The sequence below is a fragment of the Dendrobates tinctorius genome, unplaced genomic scaffold (assembly GCF_039654945.1).
Source record: "Dendrobates tinctorius isolate UK_male_01 unplaced genomic scaffold, ASM3965494v1 ptg000129l, whole genome shotgun sequence".
Lineage (NCBI taxonomy): Eukaryota > Metazoa > Chordata > Amphibia > Anura > Dendrobatidae > Dendrobates > Dendrobates tinctorius.
Genome location: NW_027361797.1, coordinates 50,216,861 through 50,232,745, shown reverse-complemented (window position 1 = coordinate 50,232,745; position 15,885 = coordinate 50,216,861). Strand labels below are relative to the sequence as shown.

Below are 15,885 nucleotides of genomic sequence, written 5' to 3'. Positions count from 1 at the left end.
TATCAAATAAATGAATAATGCAATGAAAATTGAAACGCATACCAACACATCGGCTCTAGCCATAAAGTAGGCAATAAATGTCATAGTGAAGTTCTGGTAAGAGTCTGTTCTGTTGGTGCTGCTGTCCTTATATTTAAACATGTGGGCTTATTTTTCCTACATGTGTTAATCTTTACTAGGGAACAAATAACCTATAATAAACTGACCCATTGCATTTACCTTGGTTAGACAATCTTGGCCACTTAGGACATGACCTACAGAATTAGCTCAGTATTATTTGAGGCTCCTCCTCTTTTACAGAATTAGCGGTATTGTTTTTCATTCATGAGGACCAATCAATTTATTGCATTTTTGGGGTAGGCCATTTAACTTTTTTATTGAAACTATGTCAAGTTTTATTCGCAGCTGTGTCACCGATAGAAAATTGAACATTTTTTATTGTCTATCGCAGTTTGCAGCTGATCTTTGGAAGCTCAGTAGTGACATAGACTATCATCAGATGAATAATGCAATGAAAATTGAAACGCATACCAACACATCGGCTCTAGCCATAAAGTAGGCAATAAATGTCATAGTGAAGTTCTGGTAAGAGTCTGTTCTGTTGGTGCTGCTGACATTGTCTTCCCTCTCCTCTCCTACTGCGCAACCTCCGCTCCATAATCTCGCTCACCCTCGCAGGATTCTCAAACACCTCAATTTACAATCACTCTCTGAATCCCTTCTCCCTCTTACAGACATAGCTTCCCTTCATGACACAGATGCTGCTGCCACTTTTTATAACACCACAATAACATCAACACTTGATTCGGCCGCCCCCTCATGCAGAGCAAAACTCAAACAATCAACAGGCAGCCCTGGCTGACCAGCCTGACCAAAGAACTGCGATGGGTTTCCAGGGCCGCTGAGCGGAGATGGAAGAGAACCCATTCTACTGAGCATTTCAATGCATACAAGCAGTCCCTTGCCAGCTTTAATTCCATGCTCTCTGCCACAAAACAAACTTACTTCGCATCTCTCATATCCTCCCTGTCTCTGAACCCTAAACAGCTCTTCAGCACTTTCAATTCTCTACTCCGTCCCACAGCACCTCCTCCCCCTCCTCTCATCTCTGCTGAAGACTTTGCCTCCTTCTTTAAGCAGAAGATCGACACGATCAGACAAAACTTTGGCCCGCAGCCCCCAATGCCCCTCTTAGCCGCTCAGCCCTGTTCTGCAAAAGCCAGCTTCTCCACCATGAAAGAAGATAAGCTCTCCACCTTTCTGTCAAGATCACACCTCACCACTTGTGCCCTTGACCCACTCCCATCCCACCTCATCCCTAACTTGGCGACAGACCTCATCCCATCTCTAACACACCTTTTCAACCTTTCACTTACAAATGGTGTCTTTCCCTCATCCTTCAAACATGCCTCAATCACACCCATCCTCAAAAAGCCCTCCCTTGACCCATCCTCTGTGTCTAACTATCGCCCAATATCTCTTCTCCCTTATGCCTCAAAACTACTGGAACAGCATGTATATCTTGAACTGTCCTCCCACCTCTCCTCCTGTTCCCTCTTTGATTGGTTACAATCTGACTTCCGACCGCATCACTCAACTGAAACTGCCCTAACTAAAGTCACTAACGACTTACTAACCGCCAAGAGCAAGCGACACTACTCTGTCCTCCTTCTCCTGGACCTGTCCTCTGCCTTCGACACCGTAGACCATTCCCACCTGCTACAGATTCTCTCATCTCTTGGCATCACAGACTTGGCCCTATCCTGGATCTCATCATACCTAACAGACCGAACATTCACTGTCTCCCTCTCGCACACCACCTCCTCACCTCGCCCCCTGTCTGTCGGTGTTCCCCAAGGCTCTGTCCTAGGACCCCTACTATTCTCCATCTATACCTTCGGCTTGGGACAGCTCATAGAATCCCACGGTTTGCAGTATCACCTCTACGCCGATGACACGCAGATCTACCTATCTGGACCCAACCTCGCCTCCTTACTGACTGAAATCCCACAATGTCTGTCTGCTATCTCAGCCTTCTTCTCTGCTCACTTTCTCAAACTGAACATGGACAAAACAGAATTTATCATCTTTCCCCCATCTCACTCTACCCCTCCACCAGACCTATCCATCAATGTCAACGGCTGCTCTCTTTAGCCAGTCCCGCACGCTCAGTGCCTTAGGGTTATACCCCAACTCTACGCTCTCGTTCAAACCACATATCCAAGCCCTCGCCTCCTCCTGTCGCCTCAAACTCAAAAATATTTCCCAGATCCGCTCATTCCTCAACCACGAAATGACGAAAACATTAGTGCACGCTCTTATCATCTCCCGCCTTGACTCGACTACTGCAACCTCCTACTCTCTGGCCTCCCCTCTAGCACTCTGGCACCGCTCCAGTCCATCCTACACTCTGCTGCCCGACTAATCTACCTGTCTCCCCACTACTCCCCAGCCTCCCCCCTATGCCAGGCCCTTCACTGGCTTCCTATCGCCCAAAGGATCCAATTCAAAACCCTAACCATGACATACAAAGCCATCCACAACCTGTCTCCTCCATACATCTGTGACATGGTCTCTAGGTACCAACCCGCACGCAACCTTCGATCATCTCAAGATCTCCTTCTCTACTCCCCCCTTATCTCTTCTTCCCACAACCGCATACAAGACTTCTCCCGTGCTTCCCCCATACTCTGGAACTCCCTGCCGCAACACATCAGACTCTCACCATCAACGGAAACCTTCAAGAAGAACCTGAAGACCCACCTGTTCCGACAAGCCTACAGCCTGCAATGATCCTCGGTCTACTGAGCCACCGCACGATCTGCTGTACCCCCTCCTACTGTATCCTCACCCATCCCTGTAGACTGTGAGCCCTCGCGGGCAGGGTCCCCCTCTCCTTATGTACTTGTGCGTCCCTTGTCTGACACTTGTTTATTATTCTTGTATACATTACCCTTTCTATAATTCCCCTTTTGACATGTAAAGCGCCATGGAATAAATGGCGCTATATAAATGCACAATAATAATAATAATCAGATCATCATTGAGGAACTTTTTTTACCAAAAAATGGTTCACTTCTCAAATTAGAAATTAATATTTTATTTTTTAAACATTATATATTGAGGCAGATTTATTATTTCTTCTAACTTAAACTTAACATGAAACTAAACAAAGCAGAATATGAGCCAAACACACCTGTAAATGATAGTCTTGGAGAAACTTGATAAACATGATAAACACTTTCCCCTTCCTAATGTCACCCTTGGTTGGTCTCTTTGTTTGAGATAAATTTTTTATGTAATTTGTCACTTTCATAGCTAACTTGTTTTTTATAGTTCTTGCCTATATAAAACTGTTGAGTGATGCGTAATATGGAAAAGATGCTGAATAACCCTTTGAAGTGCTAAACCTTAGTGCTGAGGATCTGTGCAGTGCTGATCCCTTGCTGATTTTTTAACTTTGCCCACTGACAAAGACTTGAACAGTCTATAATTTTAAGGGTAGGCTAGTTTTAACATTGAGAGATAGAATATCAAAATTAAAATCCAGAAAATCATATTGTACAAATTATTTGCGAATGTTATGCTATGATCTGTATATACTGTATATTTGTATTAAAGTGGTGGTGATTGATGGCTTGTTATATTATTTATCCTTTCACTTTTTATTTTGGTTATATATTTATATTTATTTAATTTCTTATTTATTATTCAATCATCAGTGTTTTTAATGTTATTATTTTGATCTATATATGTTTTAATATTTTTTTATTTTTCTATTATTCCTTTATATATTTGTTTTTGTATTATTTATTTTTTCATTATCTATAATTCTTTACTATTTTTTGTGTATGCATGCATGTCTGTCATTAGCATGTACAGTATATACACGCAAGTGCATAATTTCTTCATTATCATATATATTTTTTATCACACACAATCATTGTTTTTTTTCACCATTTTCACTTCACAATCTGCATTTCATTTAATAAGTAGCACAAATTGTATGGCATATTGTCTTTTGTTACATTTCCCTTGCATACGTACTTTTTAATTCAGAATTTAAATTCACAACATCACCGGTTTACACACTTTTGTGTTTTTTCACCTTTTGTATTTTTGTTCTTTTTGTGTTATTTTGTTAATACAAGTGTTAGGCGCCGGGATTCTTCCTCTGCGCGGGGTAGATCCCAAGTATTGCCTGGCACTGTGGTTTCCCATTCAGGTCCGGCCACTGTGAGTGCTGCTCAGCACAGATATTGGTCCCAGCGTCTTGCTCAGGCTGTGGCGTAAGCTTGGCTACTGTTGGCTCTCCAGGCAAGGCCATGGCAACTAGGTATATGGAGGTGCTGCATTGCGCTCTGGAGGCTAAGTCCAGAGATCACCTTACTGAGCATGTCCATGATGTGGCAGCTCTGGATTGGCCAGCGGGTGATGTCACGTCTGGCTGGGCGTGAGTGTTTGGGGTGGAGCCTAAGGTTTAAAAGGCTCCCAGCGGCGCACGCGGGCATGCTAGTATCATTTGAGTTTGTGTGTGTGAGTGGATACCCATACTCTAGCCTTTCAAAATCATCTGACTTCCCTGTATCAAAATGGCTGTGGGGAGCGTCATGCGCAGTGGTGCGTATTCTCCTGGCTCGCATCTCGCATCGGGAATGGACTGACTCGGAGGCGAGTCATCAAAGGCAACACGCCCTTCAGTGACATGCTCAGTATCTTCACCTCCGAATGTGTTCCCTGGACGCAAGTGCGACTGACGGTGCCCAGTAATATGGCATTACTCATTAATAATCATGTGCAGCTGTGATCTCCTTATATATTTGTTTGCATCTCCCCCCTTACCACATTCCCTGATGAATCAGGAATGAAATGGCATTGGAGTGGTGTTGTGAGTTCATTTTCCCCTTTACCACTCAGGCCCGATGAACTCCCTCTGCTGGTTAAGAAAGGTAGTGAGCCTGATTATCAAACATCTGAGACTAATGATGATGACTGGCTGAGTGGAGTCACTGACTGGATATAAGGCTGTCGACGCCCTTCTGCCCTGCGGGTGATTTCTCTGTGGGATCCTTGGATACCAGTCTGAATTCCTGCTCTCCTAAAGCTAAGTTTTCTGCTCTGCCTTTTGCATTTGTGCTTTTGACTTTTGTTTTGCTGGATTTCTGCCATTCCCTGCTGGGGTGAGCTGAATTCCTTTAGCTCTGTCTTCAGAAAATACCTGAGTGCTGATTTAGTTTTTGAAGCCTAGCTGCTTCAGGGCCTTTTTCCATATCAGCCTGTTGGGTTATGTATTTCATAGGGTTTTTGCAGATTGCAGACAGCAGCTCTCCTATCTTGTCCTATTTTAGAGAGCTTGGGCCCCATCATTTGCTCAGCCTATCTTTCTGTCTGTGTGAGTGTTTTTTCATCTTGCTTCACCGTCATTATATGTTGGGGGCTGCTTTTTACTTTGGGGTCTGCTCTGGGGCAGTTTAGATTTCCTTTTCTGTCTTTAGACTATTTAGCTCTCCGGCTGTGATCAAGGGGTCTAGGGCACCGTAGGAACCCCCCACGGCTACTGCTAGTTGTGTTGATAGGTTCAGGGGTCTGCAATCTGATAGTTGCCAACTTCTCCGGTTTTCTGGCCGTAGCTTCTATTTTTGTGTATGCCTCCTACGGTGACTCGATCATAACAGAATCACCCGCCAAACCGCAGATCCTAGGGTACTCAGTAGCAGGAAAGAATTGTAAAAAAAAAAAAAAAAAGTGTGTATATTTTTTCTTCTATATCTCTGAGGCCGTAGGGGGAATTTTTTTTTCTCTCAATGGAGATAAAGCAATTGTCTGATCGCGTGGAGCAGCTCGCTGCGGAAGTGCGGGGAATTTCCGCCTACCTTGCTCATTCACATGCTGCTGAACCAAAGATTCCCACACCTGATGTGTTTTTTGGGGATCGGTCTAAATTTTTGAATTTCAAAAATAATTGTAAATTATTTTTTGCCTTGAAGCCTAACTCGTCAGGGAGCTCCACGCAGCAGGTTAAAATTGTCAACTCTTTGCTGCGATCCCCAGGATTGGGCGTTTTCTTTGAAACCTGATGATCCTATTCTGACTAATGTGAACGCATTTTTTCAAGCCTTGGGGTTGTTGTATGACGAACCTAATGCCATTGATCAGGCTGAAAAGACCCTGCTGGCATTGAACCAGGGTCAAGATTCTGCAGAATCGTACTGTCAAAAATTCCAAAAGTGGGCGGTACTTACTACCTGGAATGATAATGCCCTGTCTGCTCTCTTTCGGAAGGGTTTGTCAGAAGCCGTAAAAGATACTATGGTGGGATTTCCTGTTCCCTCTGGTCTTGACGATTCTATGTCATTAGCCATTCAGATTGATCGGCGTTTGCGCGAACGCAAAACTGCACGAGAAGTGTTGCCACTTGTTGAACAAATGTCTGAACCTATGCAATGTGATAGAGTTTTGTCCAGAGAGCAGCGTAATAAGTTGTGTTTTTTCTGTGGAGATGCCTCGCATATTATTTCTGTCTGTCCTAAACGAGAGAAACGCTTTGCACACACGTTTTCAGTTGGTGGTGTTCAACCTAAGTTTCTTCTGGCTATTACTCTGATCTGTTCCCTGTCCACATTTTCCGCCAAGGCTTTTGTGGATTCGGGAGCAGCTCTAAACCTAATGGACTTGGATTTTGCTAAACCTTGTGGATTTCCGATGACACCTCTGCAGACGCCTATCCCTTTGAGGGGGATTGATGCTACTCCTTTGGCAAAAAATAAACCTCAGTTTTGGACCCAGGTGGTAATGCGGGTCGCCCCAGACCATCAAGAAAATTGCAGATTTTTGGTGTTGCATAATCTGCATGATACCATTGTTCTGTGGTTTCCCTGGTTGCAAATTCATAATCCAGTTTTGGATTGGAAATCTGTGTCTGTGGTGAGTTGGGGTTGTCAGTGTGCCTTTAGTGAGGCTCCGGTGTTTTCCACCTCTCCTCAGACGCATGATGTTCCTGACTATTTGGCGGACTTTTATGATGTATTTAGTGAGAATGAGTCTGCGTCTCTGCCTCCTCATAGGAGTTATGACTGTGCAATTGAACTGAGCCCGGGGTGTAAATTCCCCAAGGGTCAGCTCTTCAATTTATCTGTACCCGAGCACGAGGCTATGCGATCCTATATTAAGGAGGCGTTGGAGAAGGGTCATATTAGACCATCCTCGTCACCCTTAGGTGCCGGTTTTTTTTTTGTAGCCAAAAAGGATGGATCATTAAGACCTTTTATTGATTATCGTGCTCTCAACAAAATTACTGTTAAATATCAGTATCCGTTACCCCTGATTTCGGATCTATTCTCTAGAGTTAAAGGTGCTTGCTGGTTTACCAAGCTTGACCTCAGGGGGCGTATAATCTTATTCGCATTAAGCATGGGGATGAATGGAAGACGGCGTTTAATACTCCAGAGGGACATTTTGAGTACCTGGTGATGCCTTTTGGGCTCACTAATGCCCCTTCTGTCTTCCAGAGCTTCATGAACGATATTTTCCGAGATTTTGTCGATAAATTTTTGATTATCTATCTGGATGATATTTTGATCTTCTCCAAGGATTGGGATTCTCATGTGGAACATATTCGGACTGTGTTCCGGATCTTGAGGGAGAATTCCCTGTATGTCAAAGGATCTAAATGCCTTTTTGGAGTACAGAGGATTTCTTTTTTGGGATTTATTTTGTCTCCGTCAACTATTGAAATGGACCCGGCCAAGGTACAGGCCATTTACGATTGGGTTCAGCCCACTTCTTTGAAGGCCCTTCAGAAGTTTTTGGGTTTTGCTAATTTTTATCGGAAATTTATAGCAAAATTTTCTAGTATTGCCAAGCCATTGACTGATTTGACTAAGAAGGGTGCTGATGTATTAAATTGGTCTACAGAGGCTGTTTCTTCCTTTCAGGAGCTGAAGCGAAGATTCACCTCCGCCCCGGTTTTGCGGCAACCTGATGTCTCGCTTCCGTTCCAGGTAGAGGTGGATGCTTCTGAGATTGGTGCAGGAGCTGTTTTGTCCCAAAAGGATCCTGTGACATCTAAAATGAATCCCTGTGCTTTCTTTTCCCGAAAGTTCTCTCCATCTGAACGTAACTATGATGTGGGGAATCGGGAACTGTTGGCCATGAAATGGGCATTTGAGGAGTGGAGACATTGGTTGGAGGGAGCTAAGCATCAAGTCGTGGTCCTCACTGACCACAAGAATTTGATTTATCTAGAGTCGGCTAAGCGCTTGAACCCTAGACAGGCTAGGTGGGCCTTGTTTTTTACACGTTTTGATTTTGTGGTTTCTTTTCTTCCTGGAACTAAGAATGTCAAGGCAGACGCCCTCTCTAGGAGCTTCTTTGCTGATTCTCCTGTGGTGACCAAGCCTGCTACCATCTTAGGCGAAGGGGTAGTTCTTTCTGCCATCTCGCCCGATTTGAGACGTGCTCTGGAGGAGTTCCAGGAGGACAAACCTGAGCATTGTCCCAGTGGAAAGTTGTATGTTCCTGACCAGTGGAAGAAGAGAGTGATGTCTGAAGTTCATTGCTCTGCTTTGGCTGGTCATCCAGGTATTTTTGGTACTAGAGATCTGGTGAGTCGGTCTTTTTGGTGGCCCTCCTTGTCTCGTGATGTCAGGAATTTTGTGCAGTCCTGTGGGACTTGCTCCCGGTCTAAATCGTGTTCTCGCTCTAGTGGGTTGTTGATGCCTTTGCCTGTCCCCAAGAGGCCATGGACCCATATTTCAATGGATTTTATCTCTGATATGCCTGTCTCTCAGAGAATGACTGTTATTTGGGTGATTTGTGATAGATTCTCTAAGATGGTCCATCTTGTACCACTCCCTAAGTTGCCATCTTCCTCTGAGTTGGTGCCATTGTTTTTGCAACAGGTGGGTCGCTTGCACGGGATTCCTGAGAACATTGTATCTGACAGAGGAATTCAGTTTGTGTCTAGATTTTGGAGAACTTTCTGTTCCAAGCTGGGAATTCAGTTGTCCTTCTCCTCTGCTTTTCACCCTCAGACCAATGGGCAGACAGAGAGAACAAACCAGACCTTGGAGTCATATTTGAGATGTTTTATTTCCACTGATCAGGATGATTGGGTTTCATTTTTGCCCTTGGCCGAATTTGCTTTAAATAATAGAGCTAGTTCTGCCACTTTGATGTCACCTTTTTTTTGTAACTTTGGGTTTCATCCTCGATTTTCTTCAGGGCAGGTGGAGCCCTCTGCCTGCCCAGGTGTTGACACTGTGGTGGAGAGAATGCACCAGATCTGAGACCAAGTGGTGGATAAGTTATCTCTCTCCCAGGAAAAGGACCAGCGGTTTTCCAACCGACATAGGACCATGGGTCCCCAGTTTAAGGTTGGTGATATGGTGTGGTTATCGTCAAAAAATATTGCTATGAAGGTGGCTTCTCCTAAGTTTAAGCCTATGTTTATTGGACCTTACAAGATTTTGGAGATTATTAATCCGGTCTCTTTTCGTTTGGCTCTTCCTGTCACATTTAAAATCCATAATGTGTTCCTTAAGTCTTTGTTGAAGAGGTTTGTTGAGCCTGTTGTTCCGGGGGTGGCACCTCCAGACCCTGTATTGGTGGAAGGTAACATGGAATATGAGGTAGAGAAAATACTGGATTCCCGTCTGGCTAGACGGAAACTCCAGTATTTGGTTAAGTGGAAGGGTTATGGTCAGGAGGATAATTCCTGGGTCTCTGCCTCTGATATTCATGCCAAAAGTTTGGTGCGTGCCTTTCATTGGGCTCACCCTGATCGCCCTGGTGGCTTGGTTGAGGGTTCGGTGACCCCTCCTCAAGGGGGAGGTACTGTTGTGAGTTCATTTTCCCCTTCACCACTCAGGCCCGATGAACTCCCTCTGCTGGTTAAGAAAGGTAGTGAGCCTGATTATCAAACATCTGAGACTAATGATGATGACTGGCTGAGTGGAGTCACTGACTGCATATAAGGCTGTCGATGCCCTTCTGCCCTGCGGGTGATTACTCTGTGGGATCCTTGGATACCAGTCTGAATTCCTGCTCTCCTAAAGCTAAGTTTTCTGCTCTGCCTTTTGCATTTGTGCTTTGACTTTTGTTTTGCTGGATTTCTGTCATTCCCTGCTGGGGTGAGCTGAATTCTTTTAGCTCTGTCTTCAGAAAATACCTGAGTGCTGATTTAGTTTTTGAAGCCTAGCTGCTTCAGAGCCTTTTTCCATATCAGCCTGTTGGGTTATGTATTTCATAGGGTTTTTGCAGATTGCAGACAGCAGCTCTCCTATCCTGTCCTATTTTAGTGAGCTTGGGCCCCATCGTTTGCTCAGCCTATCTTTCTGTCTGTGTGAGTGTTTTTTCATCTTGCTTCACCGTCATTATATGTTGGGGGCTGCCTTTTACTTTGGGGTCTGCTCTGGGGCAGTTTAGATTTCCTTTTCTGTCTTTAGGCTATTTAGCTCTCCGGCTGTGATCGAGGGGTCTAGGGCACCGTAGGAACCCCCCACGGCTACTGCTAGTTGTGTTGATAGGTTCAGGGGTCTGCAATCTGATAGTTGCCAACTTCTCCGGTTTTCTGGACGTAGCTTCTATTTTTGTGTCTGCCTCCTACGGTGACTCGATCATAACAGAGTGGTGTGAGGGGGTTGAGGTTTGTCCTCCTATGGTGATTTTTCGTACAACAATCTGCATGTACTGTACTATCTGTGAAATGTATTAGCACTTGCACTTTATTTACTTCCCCAGGATCATGAATTATATTTCTTCCCAGCCCCTTTAAAATAGATAACAATTGACGATTAGAAGGCATTATTTGGGACGGAGGAAATGTATCATTATTAACTCTCGAACCTCTACCTACCATGTACATTATGTTAATTAATTTTTAAATAACTAATGTAATTATTGCCTGATAATTCTATTTTGTACTTGATATACATGATGCTATGTACATGTGTTTTGTATTCAGGTACATTATTATAGTGATTTAAATTTATCACCACTTTTTCTGAGAGCATACCCCTCTCCCTCCAGAGTTCCTTTTGAACATTTTGAATTTGTTTTTGTTTGCACTTGCTTTTATGTATGATCTATTTTCTGAATAAAATGTTAAGTGGACTCTTTGATTGCTTCCTTTATTGAATACCCTGTTCTTGGGTTTCAGAACTGAGAATAAGTCCTTATCCACACATCCTTATTTCTGGCTGCATCAGTATTTATAAGGCAAAACCTGTGAATGTCTCTTGTAGGCTACCGTAGGAGTACTGTTGGCTGAATGCATTATCAGGCCAGTTGGTTAGCTCTGGAGAGTGTGCTGGAAGTATAGGAATAGTCAACCCAGAGAGGTAACAAGTGTTGGGAAAGAGTGGTGAAGTTCAATCACATACGATAATTAGACTAATCGGTGCACCAGTGGCTTAGTCAAGAGGTCCAGGGCACCATTCCACCCACTGATTGTGTATGCTCCCTTCTCTATCACTGGTGAATTACAGCACTGATTTGCTTGAGCTTTACCTGCCGACAATGCAGCCAGCGCTGTTGTTCACCAGTGATGGAAGTTTGCAAAACCAGTGGGTTTTACGGTTCACTCAGCACCCCAATTACTTATGCTTTAGGTTCTACAGAACAGTGGCAGATATTAGAACATTAAATTTTTGTTTTTTTATAGGGGCTATATCATCTACAAAGCGAGGTGCTTAGTTTATAATGTCAGTTTGGGCTCATAGACTCCCTTTAAATAATTAATTTTAGCGAATGACTTTCCTAGGATTTTAATTAACGACTCCTATCCTGCAAGTCAGAAACTCCAACAGTGAGCCACATGTTGCACTGTGATGTATAAAATAATATGCTGTAATTATAGATCTTGTAATATTGAGGGAACACTACGTAGAGAGTGGACCCTCTGGGTCACGGATCCGGAGCCCCTGGGCCGAGCACGCCAGGTGAAGACCAACCCCTATACAGGGATCGTTAGGGGCAGGACCACAGAGGACGGAGGCGCGACAGCCGGAACCAAGAGGGACAGCTCCACGGACAAAAGGACTGGGAAGGTGACGGAGCGAATAACGAGCAAGGACCAGTGGCACAGGGGAGGAACACTATGGGAGAAAGACAAGTGGAAGACCTAGGCGGACTGGAGACAGAGGACGGCACAGGGAATGGAAGGAAGACAGCGCCCAGGCAGGCTGGGTGGGAAGGGAGACACGAGACTGAGGACGACAGGGAGAAACAGGCAGAGAGAGGTTAAACTACAGGAAAACTGTAGAGGCCAGAGGGTGCAGAGAAACTACACAATCATCAGGCGTCCTCCTGACAGCAAGGACGCCTGAAATACAGCACACCCCCGGAAGTGCGTCCCCTGGACCCGCCCCTCAGCGCCGCCCACCGCTGGAGAGAGGGCGTGGGAGGTGGCGTGCGCGAACCAGGGGGCGGGAGCCAGGAGCCGCCGTGAGGCTGAGAGGACGGCGGGCGCGTGACCGGACGGGAGCGCGCAGGTGAGGGAACGCTGCGGCGCGCGCCGCAGCAGCAGGGGCATCGGCGGGCATACCCGCCGATGTCACAGTACCCCTCCCCTTACGTCCTCCCTTACTGAGATTGGCCAAAAACTTTTTCAGAATGTGAGGGGCGTTGATATTCTCCCGAGGCTCAGGCTCCCAGGACCTCTCCTCGGGACCAAAACCCACCCAATCGATAAGAAAAAGGGTCTTACCCCGGACTCTTTTCATAGCCAAGACGTCCTTGACCTCGAAGACGTTGTCCGAGATCGCAGGTGAGGGAGGGACGATGGAAACTGGTTGGAACCGATTCAGGACTACGGGTTTCAAGAGCGAGACATGGAAAGCGTTGGGCACCCGGAGCGAAGCAGGCAACCTCAGTTTGTAAGCCACTGCATTAATACGTCCAATCACTTCAAATGGTCCAATGTACCGAGGACTCAGCTTGTAAGAGGGAACTCTCAGACGGATATGTCGAGTTGAAAGCCAGACCTTGTCACCAGGATGGTATGGGGGCACGTCCTTCCGTCTCTTGTCCGCATGTTTCTTGATTCGGTCGTTGGCACTTTTGAGCGCGTCCCTGGTCTCACTCCAAATCTGCGAGAATTCTTTAGCAAGAGAATCGGCTGCGGGTACTCCTGTAGAGGTGGAGAAAGGCAACGGAATACCTGGGTTCTGACCGGTTACCACAAAAAAAGGTGACTTAGTGGTAGATTCACTGGGATGATTATTGTGCGAGAATTCAGCCCAAGGTAAGAGCGCAACCCAGTCGTCCTGATGAGCGTTGGTGAAGTGACGTAGAAAGGTGGTTAACCCCTGATTAATTCGCTCCACTTGCCCGTTGGTCTGAGGATGATATGCGGAGGAGAAGTCAAGAGATGTACCCATAAGCCGGCAGAGTGCCCTCCAGAAGCGGGAGGTGAACTGGACCCCCCGATCCGACAGAATCCGCTGAGGAAGACCATGCAGCCTGAAGACCTGGTGAATGAAGATCTCAGCCAACTTCGGGGCGGATGGTAGTCCCGGTAAGGGAATAAAATGGGCCATTTTGGAAAAACGATCTGCCACGACTAAGATGGTGGTACATCCGGCTGAGCGGGGTAAGTCAGTCACGAAATCCATGGCGATCTGCTGCCAGGGGGCCTCAGGAACTGGCAACGGGTGAAGAAGACCGGCGGGCAAAGTCCTAGCCACCTTATTCTGGGCACAGATTGTGCAAGAGGCCACGTAGTCCATCACATCCTGGCGAAGCGTGGGCCACCAGTAATACCGGGACAGCAGTAAGAGAGTCTTCTTTGTCCCAACATGTCCAGCAATTTTGGAGGAATGTCCCCAACCCAACACCTCTATACGTCTGCTTGAAGGGACGAAGGTCTTACCGGGCGGAGGGATAGCAAAATTCACAGGAGCCACGGTGATCATCTTAGTCGGCTCGATAATATAGGATGGGACTTCATCCCTCTCTGAAGACTGCAACGACCTGGAAAGGGCATCGGCCTTGACGTTCCTATTACCGGGTCGGAAGCGAAGTTGGAAGTCAAAGCGGGAGAAATACAGGGCCCACCGGGCTTGCCGGGCATTGAGCCTTTGGGCAGACTGCAGATAAGCCAGGTTCTTGTGGTCCGTGAGGATGGTAAAGGGATGTACAGCCCCCTCGAGTAAATACCGCCATTCGGCCAAGGCCATCTTAATGGCCAGTAATTCTCGATCTCCAATGGAGTAGTTGCACTCCGCCGGTGAAAAGACTTTAGAAAAAAAACCGCAAGGAACCAGTCGTCCGGACGAAGCCTGCTGGGACAGGACCGCCCCCGCTCCAGTGGAGGAGGCATCCACTTCCAGGACAAAGGGTCTGCTGGTCACAGGCCGATGCAAAATGGGTGCTGACGAAAAGGAACGTTTCAGAGTTTGGAAGGCATTTTCCGCTTCAGGGGACCAGGTATTGGGCTTCGTTCCCTTGCGGGTCAGGTCCGTGATGGGTTTGGTAACCGTAGAAAAGTGAGGCACAAACTGACGGTAATAATTTGCGAACCCAAGAAACCGCTGGATGGCCTTAATCCCCACTGGACGGGGCCACTTGAGTACCGCACGGAGTTTTTCGGGATCCATCCTTAGACCGGAGTCGGTGACGACATATCCCAAGAAGGGTAGAGACGACTGTTCAAAAAGGCATTTCTCGATCTTGGCGTAGAGTTGGTTCTCTCGAAGGCGGTGCAAGACCAAGCGTACACTTTTGCGATGAGAGGGCAGATCGGGGGAGAAAACGAGAATGTCGTCCAGATAGATGACAACACAGGAATAAAGTAGATCCCGGAATACCTCATTGATAAATTCTTGGAACACAGCGGGGGCATTGCAAAGGCCGAATGGCATGACTAGGTATTCATAATGCCCGTCACGGGTATTGAAGGCCGTCTTCCACTCGTCCCCAGCACGGATCCGGACCAAATTGTAAGCTCCCCGCAGGTCTAACTTCGTGAAGATCCGGGCTCCTCTCAGTCGGTCAAAAAGCTCCGGAATCAACGGAAGGGGGTAACGATTTTTGATGGTGATTTTGTTCAGGCCCCGGTAATCTATGCAAGGCCGCAGTGAACCATCTTTCTTCCGGACGAAGAAAAAACCCGCGCCCGCGGGAGAGGAGGACTTTCGGATAAACCCCTTGGACAGATTTTCGTGGATATATTCCGTCATGGCAGAGGTCTCGGCTGGAGAGAGAGGGTATGTTCTACCTCTGGGAGGGACCGCTCCAGGAATCAGGTCGATGGGGCAGTCATAAGGCCGGTGCGGAGGCAGGGAATCCGCCTCTTTCTTGCAGAAAACATCAGCATAAGCGTGGTATGGCACAGGAAGACCAGGGAGGTCTGCAGACTTAAACTGAGGATGGGAACGAACCAGGGTACGCAAACAGTTTACATGGCAGGCGTGCCCCCAGCGCAGGATCTCTCCGGAGCGCCAGTCGACAACTGGCTCATGCCGCCTAAGCCAAGGTAGTCCCAAGAGAATGGTGTGGGATAATTGAGGCAGGACATAAAAGGCAATCTTCTCAGAATGAAGTGCGACAATTTGCAGGTTTACTTCAGTGGTTACCGTGGTGATGAGCCCAGGAAGAGGTTTGCCATCAACGGAGGTGATTGCTCGAGGGTTACTTAGGACGACCACGGGAATCTGGAGTCTGTCAACCTCCTCCTGGTGGATGAAGTTGCCTGCCGCGCCCGAGTCCACATACGCCTCCACAGAGCTACGCCCCCGACCTGAAATAAGCAGAGCTGAAACAGTAAGTGGAAGAGAAGGGGTAGAATCACCTAGGGGGCCCTCTCCTACCTGGCCTAGGCGGATGCGTTTCCCGGTCTCTCAGGGCAAGTGCGTATGAAGTGATTGGCCCCTCCACAATAGAGAC

The 15,885-nt window shown here is 46.7% G+C and overlaps 1 protein-coding gene across 1 annotated transcript in view; it reads right to left on the bottom strand.

The window, feature by feature from the left end:
* Positions 1-15,885, bottom strand: part of LOC141047811 (cytochrome P450 2K1-like) — an 87,912-nt gene that overhangs the window by 41,108 nt on the left and 30,919 nt on the right. The gene's annotated exons all lie outside the window — the stretch shown is intronic.